At 34.8% G+C, this 23,113-nt stretch overlaps 1 pseudogene; it reads left to right on the plus strand.

Moving 5' to 3' along the window:
• Positions 1–20,378: 20,378 nt before the first annotated feature.
• Positions 20,379–22,437, plus strand: LOC129073984 (THO complex subunit 1-like; annotated as a pseudogene).
• Positions 22,438–23,113: the final 676 nt, after the last annotated feature.

Genomic DNA, 23,113 nt, shown 5'->3' on the forward strand with positions numbered 1-23,113 from the left:
TTTTATCCCATGGCAGGGCACATGCTTTGGTTTTAGGTTTGGCCCCCATTAAGGGCCCATACAAGAGCCAATTGATCAATGTTTCTCTCTTACATCAATATTTCTCTCCCTTTCTTTCTACCTCTGATCCCTTCTATCTAAAAATAAATAGATAGATAGATAAATAAAAATAAATTTTAATAAAAGTAACACTATATCTGAAACTTTAAAGGTAGTTGAGGAATAGGGGAAGATATTATAGCCCAAGAAAATGAAAATTAGGCAGACATCCAGGCAGGGATGTCCAACCTGAGGCCCATGGGCCACATGCAGCACAGGAGGGCTGTGAATATGGACTAACAAAAAATCATAGATTTACTTAAGACATTATGAGATTTTTTTTGTGATTACATATTGCAATGTATTTAACATGTGGCCCAAACAACTCTTCTTCTTCCAGTGTGGCCCAGAGACATCAAAAGTTGGACACCACTGCATAACATAATCAGGTAAGACAATAATTTAGCATGTTCAGTGCAGCATTCTTATCAAGAAGAGGTGAGCTATAAATTCAAAAGATAGGTAGTAAATGATCTCACAGGTCATACAGAGGGTTATAAGCTTTATTCAAGAGGACATAAAGCTGCAGTAAAAAAAATAATTAATAATAATAATAAATAATTTGAGAAGTAACACCATCTAATTTGGGTTGTGAGAACATAATTTTGATACACAGTTTAGGGTATGAAAATTATAAAGGAAGTTATTAGTAAGAAGAATGAGAAGTGAAGAAATGGATATTTTCAAGATGGTATTACTGGCTATGGAATCTAGGAACAACCAAATATCTGTCCCAGTTCACACCATATTTTTTTTTTTTCCAGAAAAAGTCTCAGGAGAAAAACTATACTCCAGCCAATGAGACTAGTGGGCGGGGTGCTCTTGCCTCCAGGCCAGGTGTCTGAAATGGTTTTCTAGCTTTCTACTTTGTTTTCAGTCTTTCCCCAGACTTTTCTAATCTGTCCTGCTTATTTTGCCCAACACATTTTCTTTCTATGTTCTTAACAAAATAGAATGCCTCTTAAATCAAGTAATAATTCCTACAGTCACCTTGTGCATCTGGCCCCTTGCTCACATCCCATTTTCTCCCAGGAAGCCGTCTTGCAGCATTTAGTCAATACTTTTTCTCCCACACTCTGCCTGCATCCATGCTGATTGCAAACCTAATATTACCTTTTCCCTCCCATCTGTACAACTAATATTTACTCATTCAGACAGGAGCTGCAGTCCCATCAATTCCATGAGAACGCCTCCTATCAACCAAATGTATGAGCCTTCTGATGCTCAAGTTCTATTATACTTACAGATTATCACAATTTAACACTGAGAAATTCCATGTGCACTTGTTATCAGGCAGACCAAGCTCTAAGATTAATTATATTTGTTTATAACATTCTCAGTAGGTGGGAAAATAGCTTAGTACTGAGATGTACAATTTAAAAGATCTTTAAAACTCTGATATTTATGCTTTTGCTACGTAGCAGCTTTTGGTTCACATGGTTTAGGCTTTACTGAACATTTTGAAATTCACAGAATAATCGACTTTCTCCAGCTATTTCCTCTGAATACAAAACTCACTTCACAGAAGTAGGGGGCACAGGGAGGCACCTTTGTTTGACAATAATCAATAATCATCTTTGACTTCTACAAATTTTCTGGAAAATGCTGTTAACAGGTAATTGGGAAGCCCTAAAGGGTTAGGAGGAGTAAAAGGCTCTGAGAATCGACAAATTAATAGATATGTTTTCTCACATGTGCTTAATATCATTACAGCTATTCTGGCTAAGTATGGGCAGCTGGTATATTAATATTACCTCTATTTATAGATGGAAGAAATGCTGGTCATTGTTTCTTACCAAAGTTGAATTCTTCCAGGGAGTGCTCAAAGCCAAAATCATAAAGGTTTTGTTGTGTGTGGTAAGGTGAAATATTTTAATAGGAACATGTTAGAGGACACAAGACTTGGTGGGAAGAAAAGCTTAAAACAACAGAATATATACCTACTGACATTCAAGCAAATGCCAGCGTTCTGAATAGATACAGCTCTAAGGACATCAGGAGTGAGGTGGGGCCATTAAGTGCCAGGAAGGCAAGATAACGTGTCACATACAGGGTGCATACAATGGCTGTTAACAGAATCACCTTCCACCCTTCCACAGCGTGACGTTGAAACCACTGTGATATTGAGAGAATTGTTTTTTGCACCTGACTTTCCTTTTCTGCATCCTTTTTGTTTGATTCTCTTTTCATGTTTGTCTGTTCATCTTTAAAGAACTCAGCCATCACGTTACACTGACTTTTTGCTTTTGGACCGCATACATTCCTTGCCAGACTTGTTTTTCCCATCTCAAATCAAAATTTACCTCTGTCCTAGCCATAAGATAAAGAAAAACCAAAACCTAAGATACAAATGTGTAAGTGATGTTAAGAATAATATAGCTGCTGACATACAGTTAATTTTTATATTTTACTGTAGTATATTCTATAAAGTCAGATAAACACTGAATTGTTAAATACTGCAACATTACCCATAGGAGAAACACAGGGGTTAGGCTCTATTGAACCACTGGTCACCAATCAGTATATAACCTTGACTTACATGTACTACTATTTAAAGATGTCTTGTTTAATATATTTATTTTTTATTTACCAGCATTGGATTCATAGCTAATAGCTTTGTAACTCACACTTAAACAAAACTTATCTAAGACATATTTTCTCTATAAGACACATTACAGCCTTCTTGTACATGAGAATACCAGAAAGCACTTCAGCATTACATTTGGGAAACATTTTAAAGGTAAAATCCCCCCTAAAAGAACAAAATTGGAAAGACATGACACTAAATAGACCATGAAAAATGTGTTTATGTTATGAAAGCCCAAGCAAAAAAGAGCATTGTCTTTTTCTTTTCTTTTTTTTTTTTTTTTTACTGTAGCTGAAAATATGTGTACTAGGTGATTCAAAGATTTTTCCCACTCTGCACAAGTCTATAAATAATTGTGAAAGTGCTATGGGTATTGATTTTGGGGTTAAAAACAAATTTTAGAGGGTAGGTAAAATCATAGATATGGAATCCATTAATAAGCAGAATAGATTATATATGAAGAGTCTGGAAGAGGAACCAATTTGGGGAGAAGTCAATGGTTTCATCTTGACATGTTTAAAATTCCAGGATAAGTTTTTCTGGGCATTTTATAATTATGAGACAAGTTCCCCAGTAAGAGAGTAAAAGAGAAAAACCTTTGGATTAGATCTCATAGTGGATATAATTTATGATGCACCAAATTATATAGGAAAGTCATTTGAAAGAAAAGACTGGGGAAAGAAGAACAAGTTTTGCTAAGAAATGATAACACTAATGAATTAAACATTTTAATTACTTTATTAAAGAGAGAGTGTAACGTTTAGGCTGTGAGTCTTGCTTATATAAACAAATAGTAATCAGGACTGGCGAGAAAAACAAGCCATATAAATTTATTGAACTCTCATAATTTTTGATTTTTAGTCTGCTACCTTTATATTTCCTCTATCACTGTCAGTTGGATCCATTGATGTTGCTTATTTTTGATATGCTTTCCACACCATTTCTGAATATGACAGAAAAAAATTTATGTATTTTAGCTGCACTTAGTCCATTTAGTTCAACTACAATAGGATTTAATATTAAATATGCTCATGTTTGTTATTTTAATGCTCAAATGAATGTTTCCCTTAAACATGTGATTTTTATCCTGCTGTTATGACATTATCTGTTCCAGAATTCTAGATCCCAAATCGCAAGAGCTTGGATTTCTGATTATTCCTTGGATTCTGAGACCGGTTCTTTTAAACTTTTTAGTGACTTGTTCTCTACCTTGACATAATGTCAATGGCTGGTGTCATGTTATCCAATGAAAGGACTTGCAGCAGGCACCACATTTCTGCCATTGCATCCACTGTTGTTAGCCCCTTAATTCTTCCCTGTCAGATGCTTATCTTAGGGATTCTCCATTACTTTATCTAGGACCCTTAGATCTTTGTATTACATACCATGATTGAAAACTGCTATAACCTTTGAACAGTGAAATTAAGCTGCTGAGCCAAATTTGTATTTTTACCCCAAAAAGCCCTCACAAATTTCTCAGTGTATGTCTCCCAATATGGGTAAATCAATACCAACCTTTTGCTTCAATAAAAAATGCCTGAGGTAGAAAATAAGCAATCCCATAGAACAAGTATAGTACTTTCAAATTCTATATTGCAGTTCCAATTGTAAAATGTCTATGATTCATGCTGATTTTTGCATCTATAAATTAATAATGGCTAAATAGCATGTGAGATTAGCGAAAATCTCTGGATTTTAACAACCTTCTTTTTCCCAGGCCTCCCATAATCACCTCTTTATGGTAATACTCTTCGTACTGCCTGTCTCATTATCCTTTCTTTCTTTCTTTTTTGATACTATGTGATCTAAGGTACTCATTAGTCTCTGGCTTTCTGATCACTTTTTGCCTTTCACAGCATGCATGCTGACAAAGTCATGTTTCATAACCCCCCTGATGAGCTAAATATTTCTATGCAGCTTTGCCTTCTTTTGCTTCTTCAACTATGTATTGTCTCTCCCACCATCATTTTCTATAACTACACTGCATCCATTTCCAATCTCACTGCCTTAAACATGTGCATTCAACCGGTCATCAGAGTTTTGCCAGCAGCATTCTGTGCTATCAATTCTTGAGATCCAGTATGTGAAAAGGTGCATTCTTAATGAAGAGTTTGCGTACTCTAATTAGCACCTTTGTGTCAGATCAAATTTTGTATTCATAAGATTAACAGTGCATCAGCGCCCCCACTCCTTGACTGCTCCACTTCATTTAGCACTTTATGCTTAATCTCTCACCTCATGCCCAAATCCTGACACTTTGTACTTCCCAGTAATCATACAAAAAGTGCAAGCGCTTGCTTAATGCATTACATAGACAGTTAGTACTTTTTCTGTTGTGAAATGAAATTTCCAGATCATTTACCAAAAAATACTTGTCAATGTAACCTTATGCTGTCTAGAGCTTCAGACTCTAAATCTCCTTTTCCCTGGACCTTCCCTATTAAAAGGCAGCATGATGGTTGCAAAAAAATATTGCTTAAAGATTAACCCTATATTTTTAATCATCCTCTCAGGGTAGTAACAAAATTAGACCAGTTTTATTAGTTTATTCTGTGATAGGTACTTCATGGTTCTAAATCATTCTTTTTAGTGGTATGTCTCAGGTTACCTAGAGAATAACCAAAGTCAACATCATACATAATTAAATATAATGGAAAGGAATAATAAAGCCAGAAATTGAAATATTAAAATATGATTAATCATAAAATATGATTAAAATATCTATGATAAATTAATAGATGTTTGTTTTTCATTGGTCATAAAAAAGAAACAAAATACAATTATCTAATATACGCAACTTCTAAAAATAACCCTTTCTTTCCTTTTGTTAGTAGCTCCCTTACCCCACCCTTCTTCTTTTAAAAACCTTTCATTTTGAACAGCGCCTCAGAGTACCCTTTTAGTTGCTAGATGGGATGCTGCCCAATTTATAAATCACTTTCAACCTTAAAAAATGTCCAAACCCTTAAGAGTTTATGAGTTTATTTGACCCATACTGACGACAGTTGTGGGGTAGAAAAATCTCAGTGGATTAAGAAAATATTCCAGAGCATGGCAGTTTTGCAGTTTATTTTATACATCAGAATAAAAGGAGGAGACCTAAAGAGACTGCATGAAAGTCATTGGTGATAGATTAGGTAGGTAGGAGAAGCCTAATGCTTTAGTGGGAGATAGTACTCTGAGGGGTCTGGCGAAAAGGGGGTTATTCTGACATTCCAAAGGTATGTTATCATAGATGCAAAAAATCGATAGGCTCAGTTAAGGTGAATACTGACTTGATCAAGAAAGATTCTGGCCTAGATATTACCTCTATGACTGGCTTTTAGTTAGGAATTTTTATGTTCAGACCAGATTTTAGGTCTCTGAGTTTGTAAGGCTGCCGTGCAGGCCTCCTCTGAGCTAGTCGGGTTTAGTATGTAGCCCCTTTTTCATCCACAACTTAATAAAGCCTCTAGGATTTTTAAATTTACTCAGTTGAATTTTGTTCTTTAGCAAAAGCATATAGTGTGTGATAAAATCAATTTAGATAGAAAAAATAGCTGTTGATAAAATTCAAGATACTTTAGGGCAAAAACAAACAAACAGCTTTCTGTGTCTTCATGTAAGGAGCTTGGAAGTTGTCACACTGTTTTTAAAGTCATGTAAATAGCTGCTGTAGTTGGTGTGGCTCACTTGGTTGAATCGTAGTCTTGTAAATCAAAAGGTCACTATGAATCAAAGGATTCCCAGTCAGGGCACATACCTGGGTTGCAGGTTTTGTGTTCAGTCAGGGCCTGTAAAATAAGCAACCCATCAATGTTTTTCTCCTCTATCCCTCACTTACCCTCTAAAAAAAAAAAAAAAAAAGAAAAAAGGCGTGTCTTCTTACAGGTGCAAGGTGATATCTCATTGTGATTTTAATTTACATTTTTCTAATGATTAGTGACATTATGCATCTTTTCATATATCTATTGGCTATCTCTGTATCCTCTTTGCAGAAGTGTCTATTCAGGTCCTCTGCCCATTTTTAATTAGGTTGCTTGTTTGTTTGCTTTGGTGGCTATCATTAATAGATCACCAAACAAGTGTGGGAGGAGGTGTGGAGAAAGGGGAACGCTTGAACTGTGTGGCAATACAGATTGGTGCAGCTACTGTGGAAAGCAGTGCGGAGTTACCTCAAAAAAGTAAAAATGGAACTGCCTTATGATCCAGCAATTCCACTTCTGGGAATTTATCTGAAGAAACATGAGACACTAATTAGAAAAAATATAATCACCCCCACGTTCATTGTAGCATTATTTACAATAGCTGTGATTTGGAAACAGCTCAAGTGTCCATCAGTAGATGAATGGATTAAACAACTACTGTACTGTACATAATAGAATACTACTTGACCACAAAAAAGTAGAAAATTTTACCTTTCGTGACAGCATGGATAGACTTAGAGAACATAATGCTAAGTGAAATAAGCCAGTCAGAGAAAGACAAATACCATCATATTTCACTCATATGTGGAAGCTAATGAACAAGCTTAACTAACAGGCAAAATAGAGATTGGCTCATAGAGAGCAGGCTGACAGCTCTGTGTTGGGGGTTTGGAAGGATGCAGGGATTGAGCAAAGAAGAAAAAGGACTCATGGACACAGACAACAGTGTGGTCGTTTTTGAGGGGAGAGATGTGGGTAGAGATAGAAGAAGGTATAAGGGGGATAAATGGTAATGGAAAAAAAATACAGGATCTGAAATAAATAACACCCCTTTTTTATTACAAAATCTTTTTTTACAAAATCATAAGCATGCAATTCTGTAACATAACAATATCATACTTAAGCATGCCATATGACATCTTAGGTAAAAATGTTCAAATTGCTGTCCATCTCATGCAAGATATTCACATACCCCACCAACAACACTTAAGCAGGCATTACTTATGCCAGACCCTGTACAATAAAAAATAAACTACTAAAAAAATAAGCATGGCCTTGGGTGAGGATAAAAAAATGTAAAACACTGAACAAACTGAAAAATCATTAATTGTTGTATCCATAATAGAGGGGAGAATGCGGGGCAAACCACTGCTCCCAACACCAGAGTCATAGCTGGGGAACAGACCCACAAGCAGAATCTGTCAGGGGAACATCTGTCATCACTGGAATTCATGAATGGCTGCTGGAAGCTCAATGTGGATGAGTCTGAAAGTTAAAAACCTCCTAGGGACCTAGTTACAAGCATTCCCCAACAATATTGTGAGACTTACCTTCAGGAGCTCAACCAGGTTTCTATAATCTACATAAGAAGAAAATTCTTCATACCTCAAGCAGGAGAAAGAGAAAAAGGAAATATTTTGAAATATACCTGAATATTGTGTCCTTGACAAGCCCTGCCCTCAGGAAAAAGTAATTAACTAGAGTCTATCCAGTTCAAATATTATCAGAGCCTAATTGACAATACCCAGTGGGGGAAGGAAAGTACCCTACGCCAGCCAAATCTAGGCATCCTGTCCCACCTAAGAGGGAGAAAAAAAAACCCACAAACAAACTGAGACTCTCTTGTCTTTCACCCAAATGATCTGAAAATTTATGTTTACACAACAACTTGCTCATAGATATTTATAGCTTTATTTATAACTGCCCAAACTTTCAAGCAACCAAGATGTCTTTCAGTAGGTTAATGAATATGTGCAATACATCCAGAGAGAGGTAATATTCAATACTAAAAAGAAATGAGGTATCAAGCCACTAGAAGACATGGATAAGCCTTAAATGCATATCATCAAGTGAAAAAAGCAAACCTGAAAAGACTTATACATACTGTATAATTTCAACTACATTTAACCCTTGAACAACATGGGTTTGAACTGCAGGACATTTATATGTGGATTTTTTTTTCAATAAATGTACAGTGAGCTTGTAGTAGCCCCAGTTGGGGAGGAATAAATAATCAGAGACTGATGATTTTTAGGACTATGAAAATACTCTGTATGATATCATAATGATAGATAGGTGTTATTATGTATTTACCCAAACTTATAGAATGTTCAACATCAAGAGTGAAACATAATATATACTATGGACTTTGAGTAATTATGATATGTCAATGTAGTTTCATTTGTTTGTAATAAATGTACCACTGTGGTGGCAGAGGTCGATAATGGGAAATGCTATGTAAGTGTGGGAACAGGGGACATATGAGAATTCTCTGTTGTTTCCCTCAGTTATTCTATGAGATTAACTCTTTAAAAAAATAAAGTTTTAATTAAAATATTTTTTTAAACTTGGAGTAAGAAGGAGTCATCTTTAATTTGATAAAGGACTATCACAAGAAACTTGCATAACATCATAATTAATATTGAAACATCGATAGATTACCTTAACATCAGTAAAAAGATAAAGATTTTATCCAATATTAATTCAATATAGCTTTTTAGTGGTTGTATCAATAAAATAAGGCAAAAATAAATAAATTTTAAATAAATAAACTTCACCCCCAAAATAAGGTTGTTTAAAGGTAATGAATAAAATAATTATTAAAAAATGATATAATTCTAAATGTAGAAAATAGAGGGAACATACTAAATGAATGATAGAGTTACTAAATCAAAATCAGTATGTAAAAAACAAATATATTTTAATATTCCAACAATATGAAGATAGACATTAAACTAAAATTTTAAACACAATATGATTATAAGATATAGGTGACAGGAATCTATCATCCTGATTGATGCATAATATTTATGAATTAAAAAAAATGCCTGTATTGGCCCTGGCTGGATAGCTCTGTTGGCTAGAACATCATCCCGATAACTCCAAAGTTATGGGTTCAGTACCCGGTTAGGACACATATAAGAATCAACCAATGAATGCATAAACAGAACAACAAAACAATGTTTCCCTCCCTTTTTCTCCTCTGTCTCCCTTCCTCTCCTTCTAAAATCAGTAAAACACATTTAAAAAATCTGTATTGAAAGTCATTCAAGAAGACCTGCATAAAATAAGAAAATATATTTGATGCTCAGAGATTTAAAAATTCAAATTGATGCAGAGATTTAACACAATCCAAATAATAATTGCAACACAAATTTTATTTAAACATCTTAGCTGATATTAAAATGCATACACACAAGTATATGCAAAGCTTCTTGAATAACCACTCTTACAAAGAAAAGGGTGGAAATTATTGCACCATGATATAATAATACTGCAGATAACATTAGTACTTGGGTAAATAAAGATTAATACAACAAAACGAAGACCCCAGAAACAAACTCATGCTTTTATTCACATTTGACATATGACATATCACACACTGCATTTATTCACATTTGACATATGACGTATCACTCATGCTTTTATTCACATTTGACATATGACATATCACACACTGCACATTTCTAGAGGAAGGCTAAATTGTATATCACACGGTTGTGGAAAAATTGAGCATCTATATGCATTGCAAAAAATGAATAAATTCAAAAATATATGCAAAATATAATTTATTAGTATTAAGATTATATAAAGTACTCTTACACATTAGCATGAATGGGTACATAACACCCACCAATGGATAAGATAGATAACATATGCTACTTAAAAGGCAAAATGCTAACAGTCAATGTACACGGAAAGGTTTCAAGTTCATTACTATTGTGGAAGTAGTAATTATATCAGTGTGTTCATTTTCCTTCATTCCACTATCTTTCTTTTCTTCCCTGTCTGCCTCCCTTTCTGAATGATTTAATATAAATCATTAGGTAACCAGAAGCATGGTAGGCATCCACGTGTGTAGGGTTTGGGAATAGGGTAGGAGCCTATCTCCTGCAAAACATCTAGGTTTAAATGTGATGAAGAAAGGTACATGCAAGGAGTTGGAGTGTCAGCTTGGGGTGGGTGGAATGAATCTATGTGGGGTAGAAGGACATTCATTTTGTGAGGACAGCAGTAGCAGCAGTATAGTAAAGGGTGCCTGAGCCCAAGAGAGGAGAGAGAGATATCTATGTGGGTGACAACAATGGCAGCCCTGTGTGTGGTGTAAGATGCTGAACAAAAAGAGATCATGTGGGAAGGTAGGAAGACTTGGTGGAAGTGATAGAGGTTGACTACTTAGAGTGAGAGGTAGTCAATAGGTAAATATATCGAGGATAATGGAAACCAAGTGGTTCACTTTTGGAGAAAAGAGTTATACATATGAAAAAGAGAAAAGCAGAATGAACTCTGGTTTTGAATTGAAATTGTATCAGTTTTGTCATAATTTTCAATATACAAAGGTGTATAAATAAATATAGATGTGTCCATGAATTTGTGTCCATCCATTCTCTAATTTTTTAAAAACTAACATTAGGAGTAACAACACTCAAATGAAGATGTACATCACCAGCTTAAAGATTTTCATTTTTAAATGATATTTTACCATAAAACAAACTAGGCCTCCGTGAAGAAATGGCTGATTTCACTGGCAAAGTAGAAGCACAATATGAGTGTGGAACATTTTGTCTGTCAGAAAATTTTTAAAATGCCTTAAGAACGACGGGGGCATGACAAACAGACACAAGAACAAGATTGTGTGGGTACTTACATGAAAAATCTGAAGTAACACTAACAGATTATGACATTTTGAATAAAATTGAAATGATTCATTAATACCAACAGATAGGTTGATGATGATAAACAGATAAGTGCCAAAAGTTTCTCCTTTTAATAAAATGCTAAGTAATAAATTAAAAAGAAATAATGGAATTAGAAAGCCTCAATTTATTGACAATTATAGCACAAAAATTAATTCAACCAAAAATATCAAATAAGATAAAAATTAGTGGGTGAAAATTTCATAAAGAATAGAGATTTGCATATTCTCAAAGCATCTCCCAACACTTAGCAGTTCAATTAAAATGGGGAAAGAAGAGTTATTTTAGAGTTGAAAACCTGACAAATATCACTTGAGTAGTCACTAAAGTTAACATTACCAGGTAGTAGGCAAATCAAAATTGCATATCACCCAATAGGATGCAAGGAGAATAGCATAATGACACTTCTAGAATGTTCTTTTCAAAACTGGATTATCTGAATCTAAACTTGAAAAGACATCAGACAGACTGAGGGACCTTCTACTTGCCTGCCATCTTCGAAAGTGTCAATAACCAAGTCAAATAAAGATTGAAAACTGTTCCAAATTGAGAGAGGCTAAATAAACACAACAGTGAAATGTAACGTTCAATCCTGGTTTGAGTTTCTTTCTTGTGAAGAACATTATTGGGACAATTGATAAAATTTGTATGTAGTGTGAAGATTACATGCCAGTATCACATCAGTGTTTTAGTTTCATTTGGATAATTGTATTATGGTTATGTAAGATTATATTCCTGATTACAGGAAAAACTAAACTACTTGGAGATGATGGCACATCATGTCAACAACATATGTTTGAAGAGTTCAGGGCAGGAAAGATCTTTGTACTAGTCTCCCAACGTTTCTGGGTGTTTGAAAACATTCTAAATAAAAATTAAATCTGAGATAATGCCAAAAATATATAATAAGATGTACCTGCCAAATAGGCAATAATTAAAAAGCATAATCATACCAAATATTAATGACAGCAATAAGGAGATTTTATATACTGATGGTGGATGTGTACATTGTTTAAATCATATGTATGGTGTCAGATGGGTATGAGATATATTGGGACGATCACTTAGTAAGCTATATAATGTCTAATCACTGGAGTGTATGCCTGAAACTAATATAATATTGTGTGTCAACTCTAATTGAAAAATAAAAATGATTTTAAATAAAAAAAATCATACTAGAAAACAAATTGGAATTACATAATACATTTGAAAATAGTCAAACCCAGTTGTCCAGCTGTGGAAGGCAAAATTCTTCAGGACTCTTGCAATCTGGTATTATTCCCATGATTACACTAAATTGCATTGAAAATGGGATTTTAGGGATGTGTTAGAAGTTACCTTAAGACAGGGTAATTATCTAGGTGAGATGTAGGAAATCATATAAGCTCTATAAAAAAGTTTTCAAGAGCTGGTAGCAGAATAAGAGGTCAGAGAGATCAGGAGAATGACAAGGACTTGACACAGTGTCTAAGCTTTGTTGTTGAAATGGAGAAAGACCATGGCAAGAAACTATGCATGGCCTCCAGGATCTGAGACACTCCTGGAAAACAGCCTTCAAGAAGCCTTAGGTACTTCAGTCCTGCAACCAAAAGAATTGATTTTGGCCAATAACCTGAAAAAAACTTACAAGTGAATTCATCTTCAGAATTTCTAGATAAGAATCCAGCCTGGTGAACATCTTGATTATGGCTCTACGAGGTCCTGAGCAGAGAACTTGGCTGAGTGCACACAGCCTTGTGGCCTGAAGAACTGCAGGACACTAATTATCGGTTGATTTAAGCTGTTAAGTTTGTAATAATGCAATCAAAACATAATGCTAACAATTGAATCATATTTATTTTTGGTGATATAAATTTAAAATGAGGAGAATGAAATTATTATTATTTTTTGGAAATGACATTTTACTTAATTCAACTTAAAAACTAGTGTTACCTATTATTAAATTGATTACAGATATTCTTTTGTAAAATCAATTCTTTGTTCATGAGCCATATAAAAACAAGCAGTGGGCTAGTTTTGACCACTGAGCTGTTGTTTGTCAACACATGTGATAGAGTCCCAGTGTTTTCATCAAAACAGTTAAAATTGTACGTGTGTAATTACTTAAGTTTTCCCCCAGATGAGGATCTGAAGTCAAAAGTGACCACCTGGGGTGAGTCTTGGAGTGAGGCATGAGGAGGAGCTTGCGCTTCAGGAAAGAGAGAGGTGGGAACATATGAGGCATCATGCTTTCTGTGCTGTTGGTGACTCGCCTGGTGGTTGATGCCCTCTGTGGTAATCCTTCTGCATTAGCATCTGTGGAAACTATCAATTGACAGCAAACTCCATCACAGAAAATAAATTTTCCAAAAGGGATAAGAAGAAAGATTACAAAAACACTCCTCTCATACAAAAAAGCAGCCAAATTACTTGTTCCATAGATTTCTTCTGCCCCCTTTCCCCTTAAAATAATTAGTGAAGTTAAATCATGCCATTTGTAAGGACATTAACATAAGAAAATGACAAACTTGGCAATAGATTTTATCAATATTGGAAATTATGGTATTTTTATTAAATAAAGATGAGATTTCTTCAGCAGAAAATGCACTATTATAAGTATTGTAGTATTGTATTTAAATCTGTGGCACTTCAGCATTTTCAATAGTGTTCTCCAGAGTAAGGTACCCTAAATTAAAAACCCCCAATATAGTGATACAATTTGATTTGGTGCTATATCCAGTGAGGCGGTAGTTATTGCTTTACAGAAATGAAAGAACTTTGTTATTGTTTTTTGGGGTAGAAAATGAGCAAAATAATGTATAGCATAAATATAATATAAACTCAAGGAAATACCAGCACAATATTATAAATCATTATGTGAGATAGAAAGCAAGGAACAGCCATGAAATCTCCTCTAGATCCCTTCATTTCAGTGCTGTTTGGTTTGCTTTGGTACATCTCTAATGTAGTGTGGAAATGGGTTTACTAGATAGATAATGCATTATCTGATTACCTGTAAAAGAGGAGAAAACTCCCGGGGAATCACTTCAATGTCATTTGGGAAAGCCCTTACAATGATCAGTACCAGATAACTGAAGAGGTTACACAGACAACCACCTCCTATTGGCAGTTCTCTGTGTTTAGGATTTCCCAGTCTTTGGTGACCCTTTCAGACAGAAGATGCCAATTAGTTCATTAGATGTTAACAGCGATGTAAATTACAGAGAGAACTGATCACACAATGGGAGACATCAGCTGCCATGCCTTCTGTCTCTCCTGGTTGAAGGCAGTTAAATGTCATTAATAAACCTCATGCCAGCTTCTAGAAGGCCTGAAGACATGCACCCACTGACCTTACAATCACTTTATTCATATGTGGCCCACTCTATAAAGAGAAAAAAAAAGAGAGAAAGAAATGTGACTAGCTTCTAAACAGTAATATAGTCACACGTAGTGAGGCAAGAAACAGCTATAATGTGTTGATAGTGGAGACCAACTTAAGCAAAAATTAATCAAAAATATACTAACAATCCCTTAAAAGTTGAAACCTAAAAAATTTCGTCAAATGTGGCTGCAAATTCATTTGCTTAACAAAGCAAGACATTTTATGTACTTTACATATTTCGTTTTGTAAATACTTTCTAAATACCTACTGTTTTCAGATATCATATTTAAAAGCAATCCAATCATCGGTAGCTAGAGCCAAGAAGAGATTTAGAAGTCTATAGGGCCAGCATTTCCCTGGCCTCTGGGAAACAAATGTCAATGGCATCGTCCTGTCATGTGTCAAACAAAACCTTTCTCTCATTTTACAGATTGGGAAACTAAACACAGAAGAATTAGGACAGTAGAACCATTACAACCTAGTTTCTAAAAGTTCAATATTTAAAATTAGACTGACTCAAATTCTGATTTCACCATTTTCCCACTGGAAGATCTAGAAAATTTTGTTTTGCTTCCATGATCTATTTGATTTTCTATTTAAAAGAAAGGAAAAGCAACAATGTGTAGTTGTAAATGTTTCTGCTTATATACTCAGTTGATGTTAAGTTACCCTCAACATTTCTAAATTTTTCAATCTTTTGTTACTGCTTAAAATAGCTAATAAAGAAGTTAGAAGTTAATAATTCTCTACTTCAAGACATTTCTGCTATTGCTCTTTATAGTCTACCCTTTGTTTCTCCCAAGACTCAGACAATTCTGAAAAATCCCTGAAATTGAAGTTCAAAGTCTGGTTTCCAGATCAATCATATACTATTTCTGTGACTTAGGTACCATCTCTATCTCTATCCTTATCCCTACCCTTACCCCTACCCCTAACCCTATTCCTGTCCCTGTCTCTATCTCATCTCTATCTCTATCTCTATTTGATCTCTATCTCTGTCATCTATTGAGCTCTATCATCTATCTATCTCTATATCTATCTATACCTATATCATCTATCCCTGGTTGCTTAGACTTAATCAATTACTTTCCCAAATATAGATATGCATTTTTTGGATCAAGTCTCAAGTCCTACCAGGTGTGTTTTGCTTGTTTGTTGTTTGTTTTACTCAAACCTGATGAATCTGATGTTCCCTTCACTCAGGGTCCCATTAGCTACCTGCCTTATCAGTTAATCCTAGAAAACAATTGACTACTGAGGGATAACCCTTTCTGGTCATCTGGTTATTGGAATACAGGAATCAAAAACCATAAAAACAGAGTTTGTTGATATTGTCCTGGGAGGCACCACTAGACAGCTCAGGGCCAACATTAAGTATCACAAAATTTAGGGGTGATATTAAAAAGCAGTTGAGACATCATCAAGATGGTGACACAAGTGGTTCCCACTTCAGTTTCCTTCACAAGAAGACCAACTAGCAACTATTCATAGGCAAAAACATCATTATAAAAATTCCAGTAACCAGGAGTGAGGCTGAAGAAACTCCTGGGCCATAGAGATTATAAAGGACCATGTTAGAAGGATAATAGGAGTGGCTACACTCTGACCACAACACCCCTCCCCTAGACAAGTACAGTGCCACATCGAGAGGGCTCTCTTGAGCCTACAAGTTTTCCAGTGGGTAAAAAAGATGCCCATAATGAACATATCTCTCCCCCAGCATTGCAGAGCGCTTCCCAAGAGGCCCGTCTGGGTCCTGTCTCACAGGGATCACTGGAGAAATCCATGGGGCTTGACAACTAAGAATAAAATAGAGGATAAGAAGGCAAGTGGGGCTTACAGTAAGTAGCTCTCACATCTTGGCAGACTGCATTCCTCATCTCAGCTATAATGCTTGAGTGGAAATCCTAGCCAATGTTTCTGCCCATCTGCAGAGTTGAATGTCTGGTCTTGCTGACTGGAGAGCTCAGAGGGTGGCTTGGAACAGTTCACATCACTAGTCATCATGCTTTGCCAACTGCAAGTTCATTCTATGGTGCTAATCACTCAGAAAAACAAATCTGAATCCATATATACTACTAAATATAGCCCCTAGTCCTGTGCAACTAGGAAGCCTAACCAGAGAACCAAGTATCTGTCTGGCTCATCTTTCAACCATGTTTGCAGTGACTACAAGTAGAGAGCCCAGCCAGGAGTTCTGCCCATCATAGAGCTGAGCTGGCAATCCTTCCTGGCCAGGGAGTTTGGTGGGTAGCACTGCCTTATTCAGGTTCCCAGCTAGCAAGCTATACCAGTAATGAACATTTTCTACAGCCCTGTCTGGGAAAGGAAGAAGTTGTGAAGCCCCACTCAACTGCTTAGTATTGCCTATGGCCCACTAACCAGAAAGCCTATCCAGAAAAACCAGGCCACCCTGGATCCCATCCTGTATAGCCCTGCTTAGAAGGGGATTCAAATCAACAGTTCTGCCTGACTGGAATAACTCCTGTCTCCTCATAACCAGGGAGCCTTAACAGTGAAACTGGGAAGTCTCAGAACATAGCCACCTGTCTTGTCCAGCTATGGAAACCATCCTACAGCACTATCAATAGTAAAGCTAAGACTACAACTTTACTTGCTTGCCAAGTGTAGTCTGTGGCCTCTTCCACATAGGGAGCCCAATCAATAACTCAGTCCAATCATGAAGTATAGCCTCCAGTTTCACCTAACAAGGGAGCCTGGACAATGACCCTACTCAGCTAAAGAGTATAATCTGTAGTCCAGGCCGAACTGTGTGATACAGCTGGAGGCCCATCCCAATTAAAGAGCCAAGCCAGCAACCTTCCCAAAATGGAGTCAGCAACTTACATGATAGTGAAACCCAACCTGCAACCTGCCCAACTTTGAGATACACTCTGTGTCTCTCCCTTATCATAGGGCAACAGCAGCAGTATATACATACTTAAGAGCACATGAAACATTTTTTAGGCTAGATCATATATTAAGCCATGAAATATTTTTCAGCAGGTTCAAACACAATGAAATGGAATAGAAATCAATAACAGAAGGAAAGCTGGAAAATTCATAGATACATATAATGAAACAACCGATGAAATGAAGAAATTAAAAAGGAAGTCTTCAAAAGTATCTTTAGAAAGATAAAGATGGAAAAACAAAATACAAAAGTTATAGAATGCAACAAAAGTAGTCCAAAAAAGGAAATATATAGTAATAAATACATATACCAAGAAAAAAGAGGACCTCAAATAAACAGCCCAGCTTTACACTTCAAAATGCTAAAATAAGAAGAAATTAAACTCACATTTAGCAGTAGAAATAAAATGATAGAGATTGTAGTCCAGTTAAATAAAATAGAGAATAAGAAGATATCAGAAGGTATTAACAAAACCAAAAGTTGGTTCTTTCAAGAGCAAAGCAAATTGATAAAACTTTAGCACAACTAAGCAGGAAAAGAAGGGAGGACTCACATAAATTCAATTATATGTGAGAAAAGAGACTTTTACTGATACAAAAGAAATACAAAGGATCATAAGAGGCTATTAGAATAATTATATGCCATCAAATGGACAACTTAGAAGAAATGGGGAAATTCTTAAAAACATACAGTGTACTAAGATAGAATCATGATGGAATAAAAAATCTAACCAAAATACTAAGAATAAAGAGACTGAACGTGTAATCAAAAACCTCCCAAATCCCCCCAAATAAGAACTTAGAATCAGATTGTTTTACAGGTGAATTCTACCAAACAAAGAATGCACTCCAATCCTTCTCAAATTTTTCCAAAAAACTGAAGAGGAGTGAACACTCTCAATCTCATTTTATAAGACCATCATCAGCCTGATACCAAAGCCAAATACAGACATGCCAAGGAAAGCAAACTAGAGGCTTGCATTCCTGATGAATATAGATATAAAAATTATCCATAGAACACTAGCCAACTGAATTCAATAGCACATTAAAAATATCATACACAATGGTGAAGTGGGATTTACCACTGAGATTCAGGATTTTTCAATGTAAACATTTATAGAAAGAAAAGTTTAAAATATGGTCATCTCAAAAGATGCAAAAAGATTGCATGAAAAATTCAACATCCATTCATGATAAAATCTTTAATGAATCGTGTACAGAGGATCATACCTCAAAATAATAAAGGTGATACTTAAAAAGCACAGAGTGTCATATTCAATGGTGAATGTTTGAAACTTTTTTTCCTGGATCAGGAGCAAATTAAATGTGTGCGATGTCACTACTCTTATTCTCCATAGATTGGGAAGTCTTTGCCAGAGTAATTAGGCAAGGGTGATAATTATAAAGCATTTAAATTAGAAAGGAATAAGTAAAATCATCTCTGTTTGCAGAAGGAATAATTTTATGTATAGAAAATCCTAAAGACCCCATGAAAAATGTGTTAGAATTAATTATGTTATTCAGTAAAGTTGTATTATATAAAATTAATATGCACAAATAAGTTATGTTTCTATAAAACAACAATCAGAAAGAGCAATCATAAATAAAAATTGAATTGCATTAAAAGCAATTTTCTGAATCCCTTGAGGTCTTTTTGTAATTTTTTTTCTTATTCTGATTATATGATCAAATAATTGAACGTTTTTCCATGTTAAACCAACCATAAAGTTTGAAGTACATGGAATTTTGTCATAATGTATATCCTTTTCAAATATTATATTAAGCATTATAATGATTGCATATATATTTATAAGAGCGATCAATATGTAAGTTTTATTTCTTACAATCAAATGTTTGATTTTGGGAGCTTGAAATTCCATGCCTCATTGGGGAACTGGACATTTCTCTTTTTTTCTCTATTGAAAAATTGGTATAAAAAGATATATTCCTTAAATATTTGGTAAAATTCATTGATTTATGTTGACCTAGAGTTCTCTGTGTAAAAAAATTTAATTACAAATTTAATTACTTTAATAGATATATAAATGTTTAGAATTTCTATTTCTTCTTGTGTTAATTTTCTTCAGTTGTGCTTTTCTAAGTTTACAAATTTATTATACTTCATGATTAAAAACTCTCAGCAAACTAGAAATAGAGGGAACTTTCTCAACTTGATAAAGAACATCTTAAATATATACAGCTAATATCATAATTAATGATGAGAAACTGAAGTCTTTTCCCCGGATATTGGAAACAATTTGAGGGGAGAATATATCCCCTCTCACCACTACTAATTTCTTATAGAAATTTCTAACTAGTGTAATAAGTCAAGAAAAAGAAAATACACACACACACACACACACACACACATTTGTTAATAAATAAAACTACCTTGGATGGCACAACACATGATTATGTAAAAAAATAATAACAAAAATAAAACACTCCTGGAACTTATAATTGATTATATCAAAGTTGCAGGATTCAAGGTTAATATTCAAATGTTAATTGCCTTCTTAGATACCAGCAATAAACAATTGCAATGTAAAATAAGAAACATTATACAGTTTTAAGAACACCAAAAATTCCACCAAGAAATATCTAGGTATAAATCTAACCAAGAATATACAGGACAGAATGCCAAAAACTGTGAAGCTCTAAGGAAATGAATCAAAGATAACCTAGAAAAATGGAGAGATTTTACATGTTTATGGATTATAAGACTCAAGATTGACATCATTTTTTCCCAATATGATCTATAGATTCAACACAACACTAATAAAGAATTCTAGTGAGGGTCACCCTTAGCCTAGATGTTTCTGGCAGTGCTATTCTTCAGTTTACCCAAAGTGCAGTGGCAGTTTATGAAGTCTGGCAGAGAGGCCCTGAATGGTGAAAGTACCAAACCATTGTTAAATACCTTCAGGCAGTTACCTGGCAGTGATCACAAAAGAAAAAAAAGTACCTTTTACTAAGCTTTCAGGGGCATTCTAGAAGAAGAAATTATAAATCATTCATCATGTGAGAACACTTCAGCTATTATTTCTCTCACTATTGGGGGGTGGAACTGAAGATATTTGTACCATATCTGTATCTTTGTATTGCTGGGAGGTGTTTTGGATTGTCTTCCTTTGGGTCAGTTGACACAATATTCACTTCTGTGGAAAAAAATTATTGCTACTTGGAAATCAAGTACATTCTCTTCTCCTGGAAAAAAAGTTATTTACTATGCATGTGCATTGATATCTTAAGAAGATTATCAAAATCACAGAACATAGTCTTGGGGGGATGAATTTAATTCTTTTTGGTTAGGCTTTCCCCTTTATCTGAAAAATCAGGTCTTAACTTGTTGAGTCAGTTTAATATGGAAAATGTCACTGTTTTTAATACCAATGATCAGGAAAGCACCTTGGGTTAGAAGCACACTGAAGATAGAGGAGAAGAAATAGATATAGAAGAAAGTGAAATAGGAGATGAGGAAGCACCAACTACTTGCTCCACTCCAATTAATTACACTCTGTATTGAAAATTCTGGTTGCTTCAGATTTACTTCAGGAATCCTGTGCAATGCTAGGAGAAGACTTCATGGAAAACTTTCTCTAATATTCAGAAGTTCTAGCTGTTTTCAAAAGTTATAAATTGGATAATACTCAGGCCTCAAGAAAGATGGAAGAAATAAAAACAGTAGGAGAACATGTATATTTTGCAAAAATTTTACAAGTGAAAAGATATAATTACTATTATGTGACAGCAACTTTGTTATTGCACTATCTCATTTTACTTCAATATCTTGAGGAAATGGTTAAATTCAAAAGTTCAAACTATGTTTTAGCTAATGAGCAACCACTCTGGATTAAAGATACTACAAATTAGTTTATTGACTGCTATCTAAAAACCTTCCTGATGTAGAAAGATTTTCAAAGATGGTAGAGCATATAGTAAACCCTAAAGTAAACTGGAACTCATGGAAAAATAAAGTCTTTCCAAGTTTTGTGAAAGAAAAAAACATCGTATACCAAGCCAACAAGAGTAGTACAGAAGAGGACGACACCAAGAAGGGATTCCTAGGTAAAAGATCCAGCAGAAAGATTCTGATGAAAAATGTGGAATTAGCAAGGCTTTGGCATCTCTGTCCTGTTAATATGGAAGCCTGTAAATCAGAGACAAGGAAATATATGCCAACTTTAGAGGAATTCTTTGAAGAAGCCATTGAATAAGCAGATCCTAGAAACGTGGTTGAAAAGTAATATAAGGTGGTGAATAATTCAAATTATGGTTGGAGAGCCCTCAGACTATTAGCATGGAGAGACCCTCATTTCTTCTAGCCAACCATTTAAAAGTTTGCCAGGATATCTTAGAAATATGGTAATAAAACACACCAAGGAATTACAACCCACTTCCTTCTGAAGAACTAAAAGCAAGTGAGTGTGAAGATGAAGAAAGATAATGACGCTTTACTGGAAAATAAAAGGAAATAAAGGAAAATAAAAGTCCTGATGCTTGATGAGACCAACTTGTAACAGGTACAAATTGAGATATTTATTAATACCAACAGATTGGATGAACAATGGGAGATTCCTGTTCCTACCTGGAAATGAAAGACTCAGAAATTAGACAGATTGAGTGTGATAGTGAAAACGAAGATTAAAACTAGCAGCCACTAGTAGCCTGGCAAGATCAAAAGAAAGTAAATGAAATGCCCAAGAATCTGATTACAAAGTACTGAATAAGTTTGGATTAACTGACCTTGAAGAAAGTCTAAATAATGGCAAGGATAAAAATAGTGAACTTTTGAAAAAATTTATTAAAACTGTTATAAGATTTTGTTACCAAACAGCATTTGGTAAGAGGTCCACAGGTTTGGATAAATAATAAACAATTTTATAAGAGTAAAAAATTCTAGGAAGCTGTTTTTGTCAATATCAATATTCTGATTCTGATTCTGATTTTCATATATAGGGGTTGACAAAAATAGGCTTACATTTGTAATACAAATAAATAATACAATAATTAATAAAGAGCAATGCAAGAATTAACTCTATGTTTTGCATACTTACAATTATAAACTTAGTTTTGTCCATTTTTCTATATATAGCAAGGAAAAGGACCCAGAATAGCCAACACAATACCAAAGAAGAAAATCACTGGCTAAGGACTGACACTACTTGACTTTATGACTTACACTAATGTCCCAGGAATCAAGACAGAATGGAATTGGTGAAAGGACAGGCATATAAATCAGTGGGCCAAAAGAGAGAACAACATCTTCCCAAATTAACTCCAAATATATCATAGACCTAAATATAAATATAAAACTTAGAAGTTCTCGAAAAAAAGGGAGAAAATCTGTGTCACTTGGGGTTCTGACTAAGAAGGAAGCATAGGGAGAGACACATTTCTTACACAACCAAAAGAAGGACAACCACCAATTTAAAAACAAAGAACAATGAGAACTGTCAGCAAATCAAACTGCATGGAAGTCCAACATCCAAGGAGTTAAAGAAGAAACATTCATCCAGACTTGTAGGAGGGGCAGAGACAGGCAGCT

This window comes from Pteronotus mesoamericanus, unplaced genomic scaffold (assembly GCF_021234165.1).
Source record: "Pteronotus mesoamericanus isolate MK-2021 breed Mesoamerican mustached bat unplaced genomic scaffold, CSHL_Meso_final contig_44, whole genome shotgun sequence".
Lineage (NCBI taxonomy): Eukaryota > Metazoa > Chordata > Mammalia > Chiroptera > Mormoopidae > Pteronotus > Pteronotus mesoamericanus.